The sequence below is a fragment of the Ipomoea nil genome, unplaced genomic scaffold, assembly GCF_001879475.1.
Source record: "Ipomoea nil cultivar Tokyo-kokei standard unplaced genomic scaffold, Asagao_1.1 scaffold0688, whole genome shotgun sequence".
Taxonomy (NCBI): Eukaryota; Viridiplantae; Streptophyta; class Magnoliopsida; order Solanales; family Convolvulaceae; genus Ipomoea; species Ipomoea nil.
Genome location: NW_017617116.1, coordinates 3,065,747 through 3,071,746, shown reverse-complemented (window position 1 = coordinate 3,071,746; position 6,000 = coordinate 3,065,747).

Genomic DNA, 6,000 nt, shown 5'->3' with positions numbered 1-6,000 from the left:
GATTCAAACTTCAATTCTTCAAAAAGTATTAAAGTTTGAAACTCTTGAGCCGTGACCACTTGATTTTTTTTTTTTCACGGTTTGGAACCGGAATCGGCGGTTCCGGTTCCAAAATTTCTTGAACCTTAACCGAAACCATATTGGTTCCGGTTAGGAACCGGAACCGTACAGACGGTTCCGGTTACTACAGTGACGGTTACGGTTTGAACCGAACCGTGGTCACCCCTATATCAAGGAGGTCAACAGTCAGAATCATTTATTACGGAGTCATAAGATCAACGGTCAAATCATTTACTACGGAGTCATTTAGTACCACTTATTCAAGACATGACATTATGGTAGATAAAGTGTTCGGCTCCTCATTATTATGTAACTGTTACTTAACGTTAGAAGATTAGTATAAGTAGGGGACTATTGCTAAGCAGGGGACACTTTAATTCTTGTACTAAGAACACTTTGGCAATACACTTGTAACTAACTACTTATCAATTATATTCTCTGGTAACATATTTAGGGGACTATTGCTAAGCAGGGGACACTCTGATTCTTGTACTAAGAACACTTTGGCAATGCACTTATAACTCACTACTTATCAATTATATTCTCCGGCAACATATTTACCGATAGTAGTAGTAGTAGTAGTAGCATGGTTGTAGTAGACGCTAGGCGCTAGTCGGGCGTCCGGACAGCGCCTAGTGCCTATGCGGTCTAGGCGGCGCTAGGCGGGCGCCAAAAAAACAGTGATAGACTTGCAGTTTGACAATTTTAATGAGGTTGTTTTCAACATTTAATCAAATAACACATCCAAATAAATGAATTAATGATAATTCATAAGTCATAACATCAAAACAATGGTTTTCAAAAAAAAAAACATTAAAACAATATTAAAAATTAAAAAACTCAAATATGAAATACTCAAATACTTCAATCATCCAAAGATTCAAAGTATCAAACTAGTCTACGAGTGTATATATGTCATATTATATATATGTATGCGCGCGCGCACACACACACACACACACATATATATAATAAAAATATAGGCCGAGCCGATCAGGTTAACTCGACCGAAATGGACGAGTTAACTCGACTAACTTAGACGCAAGGCGGCCAAATCAACCGAGTTAGGCGCTAGGCGGACGCCTAGGCGGCCAAATAGGCCGAGTTAGGCGCTAGGCGGACGCCTAGGCGGCTGGTAACCTAGGCGGGCGCCTAGGGGGGAAATCGCCACGGTCTAGAGGCGCCTAGCGCCTAGACCGATTTTTACAACCCTGAGTAGTAGTAGTAGTAGTAGTAGTCTCTCGTCTCTGGTTTTCGTCCGCTCAAATTTCTACACGACCGCCGCCTCCGTGAAGCTAGCGGATCGGAGGCTGCGTCCGATCGTCTTTCCCTGCCGTCATCTCCACCGCAGACAGCATCCGCCTTCATTGTCTTCTTTGCCTTCACCGTCTTCTCTTCCATTCTTCGCCTTCGTCACAAGTTACGCCTTGCCCCACCCCTCCATCTCCACTGCTGCCGGTCATTACTCCTTTATTTTCGCATTGTTGTTTTCCTTTGCTTTGTTTTACTGGTTTAATTTTGTTTGCAGTTTCTGTATTTTTCCTCTCGTTGCTTTGACGAGTTTTTTCCTCCCGTTTACTTGGTGAGTTCTTTTTAATAGAGCGTGAAACGATAAAACTCGTCATGACGTATGTGATTCTCATCCTGGGTGACAAACATGACAATGAAAAAGAGACTCATCTGAACTATGATATGCAGTTCAGCCCGACGAAGATATTGCAGAGTGGAAATAGATACTCAGGTGGTATGCAAGACTATTCAACCAGTGTTAGTCTTGGGTATGTTTGACCAAATAATTAAAGAAGGTTTAAGTTACTCCAAAGAATTCAGCTTTAAATTTGTGAAACAGTCTGCGAATCAAGTTTTATGTAGCATTGCTAGAGAAGTTGTTTCTATGTCTAAGTGTAAGGAATGCTTGACCATTCCATCAATCGTTATTGTAAAAGCCTATGATTAATGAATTAACTTCTTTATTTTCAAAAAAAAAAGAAAAAAGAAAAAATATTTTATGGATACAGATAACCTTATTATATCCTTATTATTTTTGACTTAAAATTTTTTATAAGTAGACTAATTGAGTGCTCTAATCGATAGCACTTATTAGTCATTCCAAACGAATTGAAGCATACATACACTAGGGATATTAATCGGACCAGTCCATTTGATTTCGGACTAGTTTTATAGAACTATCGAACTTATCGGACAAGTTAACTAAAATTTTTAACATTTTCATATTAATATTTTAAACTTTCAAATTTAATAAACTAGTGCACTTACACTAATTAATACTTCATATAAAATCATACATCATTTAATCAATATAGACCTCTATTTCTGAATTTGAACTAAAAATAAAATTAATATATTTACACTATAATATAATAATTATAATAATTTTTTATTATTTATTTTCATAAAAAAATATTTTATTTTGTAATAAATTAATTAAAACTTTATCTACAAATTTAATACAAATTACTAAAAATGAGCTTACATAAAAATTCCCTATATATTTTGGTTCACATCACTTGTGAAATAAAAAATAGCAATAAGTGACTCGAACTATCGGGCTAGCCCGTTCAACAAATCGAGCTTATCATTTTCGAACTTATTGGTAGGAATGACCATGGGTCAATTCGAATCAATTAGTTTGAATTGAACTAGAATTGTCCCTGACTCCAATTACGGTTCAGAAGAATTCTAGTTTCGATTTATTAAAATCATGAATCGAAAAAAAAAAATTGTTGAATTTGAACTATTTTAGGAATCGGTAAAAGTTGAGGGTATAATTCGGGAGTTGATGTAAATATTTTCATCACTAATTTGTCTCGGCTGAATCATCATTTCATTATTGCATAACTTCAAGTACATAACCTAGGCATCTCTAACCCTTTTCAGTTCGAGTAATTTTACATATACTTTTATTTTTTCCTCCCTATAATTCATTAATTTGTTGTGATTTAATTACTTAATATAAACAGGTGGGTCGTGATTTTTATCCATTTCATTTTTTTTTTTCAATAAAATTTGAACACTTAATAAGAGTTGATTTTGGAGACTAAATAGTAAGGAGTGTTTTTCTTTCCGTTCTCCTTACGTATTGGAGGTTTCTTCACCATATCATGAACACATGCAATTCTCTGATCGATCTCTTTCTCTACATCAACATTAACTCCTGGTCCTTGTGCCAGTGTGGCAATCATTATTGTGTGGATCATATTTGGTCTACTGTAAAATAATGTACATTCAATATAAAAATAATGTACATTCAGTACAAAAATAATGTATATTATATTCAGGAGAAGTACATTATTTTTGTTTTGAGTGTACATTATATTGTATAATGTACATTCAGTATAAAAATAATGTACATTTAGTATATTAAAAATGTACTTTTTGTTATGGTCCACGTAACATTGTATGGACCATGGTCCACACAAGAATTTGCCGGGTGTGGTGTACAGGCTGGGCGATTTACCTGGATAAACATTGCACCCAATAGTTTTAGGCGGAGCAATTGCAAAAGTTAAAAATAAGTACATTCAAAAGATCTTTAGTACTTTTTAGAAGGAAAATTTTATATATATACTTGATACTTCCATTCTTTACTTTCATACTTATAGGATGTGACCATTTGATGTAGACACATTTATAGGGTTTACATGGAAAAAATAGTCTATCAATACCCGCTACATCATAGAGTAGATTTGAATGACTAAGATTTGAAAGTACATGTAATACAACTCTTTTTAGAAAGCTTGGAGAAGAAAAATGGCAGTCCCGAGGAAGATTCCGCCAGACTTCAGCTCCTCAAAGGATTGGTGCGACCAAAAAGAGCGGCATAGGAGGGAAATCCGACCAAAAGAGGGGGGAGGCCGGGGAAATTACCATCCTGATCCTACTTTTAACAGTCAACAAACAGAATTGTTAATAGAGGATTAAATTTGGTAGAATCATTTGTCTCGTTGTCTTCTCTCATTGTCTGATCTGGTATTGAAAATGGAATTGCACCAGCAGTCCATTAATATAGGATGGGCTGAGGTTCATAATGGGGAAGAAAACAGTTTTGAGTTTTGCCTGCGGAAAAACCTAGTCACGTGCACCTACCACTCCAACTCAAAGCCTCCTAACTTTGTTGGTGAGAGCCATCTCCATACTAAATTCTGTCCAAATTTTACACCAAAAAAATATTCTCGATATATTTTTACATTAAATTTGTTCCATCTCCAACCCTTAACACCAAATTTTATTTCTTCACTAAAATAATTTGTTTTCTCATAAATTAAAACATTGTATTATCTTTAAATATTTTAATATAAAATATAATATAATGCAAATATTATTTTATTCCACAATAATAAATCTCAGAACATCCATTACATTTCATTTTCACAATTACCATATCATTCCCACATATACTCAATCAAATATTTGAGAGAAAATTGGACTGACCTTGGAGATTATTGAATTTAAATATGTTTAAAGTAATTTTAAATGTAATTTACTTTAATTTTATTAAAATTATGTTTTATGTAGTTTAATTTTTATTTTTAAAAAAATAGTTTAATTTTTATTTAATTTTTATTTAATATTAGTCTTGTTTTAATCGTCTTGATGAGATATTTCCAATGATATAATTTATTTTTAATAATATACAATTTATATTTAAGTATTTAAAAAAATAAGTAAATATAACCTTAAACAAAAAAGATACAAAAGAAATTAAGAAAAAAAAATAAGGATAAAATAGGAATATAAAAACTTTTTTTAAAAAAATAGTGCAGGTGAATAGTGCAGTGCCAAATATGGCGCTGCACTTTTGCACTATTTTTATGGCACAATAGCGCGTTGATTGGAGCAGGTTTACACTATTTTTTACTCATTTTGGTGCTTTACCGCGCCCATTGGAGATGGTCTAAATGGTGAACTACCACTCAACTTTAAACCTTTTATATGCATGCATGGTAACTTTAATAGTAAGAAAATGTTGGGTGAAGGCTCGTGAAGGCCAAACCCCACACTAGGTCATTAGGAGATTTGTTGGGCGAAGTTTTGAAGGGTAAAGTCTAACATCTTGCCTCTTGAAAATGTGGCAGGTATAAGAAAATAAAGTTGTATATTCAATATGAGCTATAACTTTTGGCTTAACAGTAAGCGGTTGATCTTAACAAGTGGTACCAGAGCCAGATTTGGGAGGATGCCAGTGAGGGGTGAAATCTAGCTAGCACCATGTCTCTCGAAATTTACTTTTACATCACTAACTTTATAATTCTTTTACTATTTTATCTACATTCCTCCAATAAGTCTCTCACTTTCAAAAGTTGATCCAGTTTCAAACAACAACAACAACAACAATAGCAACAACAACAGCAGCAGCAACAGCAACAACAACAACAACAATATTGCAGGGATAAATTCATGTCATATTGAAAATGGAGAAAATTGTAAGAATAAATGCAGGCTTATATCAATAATTGGAGATATTAGGCTTCAATTCTATGTTTTTTTAAAAAAAATATATTTCTTTGTTAGTTTTTATTCTCTTTTTTAAACATGTAAGTGAACTCATTTTCTATTTTCTTTTTTCTAAATTTTCATTTCTCAAAAAAAAAAAAAAAAAAAAAGTGTTATGTATGTATTATATGTATTGGAAGATGAAGTCCAAGACCTATTCGGGTTACGTTTTTAATTTCTCTTTCTTTTTTTTTTTTTTGTTTGGGTAACACTGAGTGGGTTGGGGTGCGACCTGCAGACAACGTCCCGCGGTCGGTACAGATTAGATGTTATTTTGTACATATATTATTTTTAGGGTTGTATATAAATATTATATTTATAACCGAGGATAGATGTCTCATTATCACAATTATTAATAAAAGAATAATTTTGTTTTTGTGGACATGAACACATTGTTGAACTAGATAAATCTTGTTTTCTTCTCAA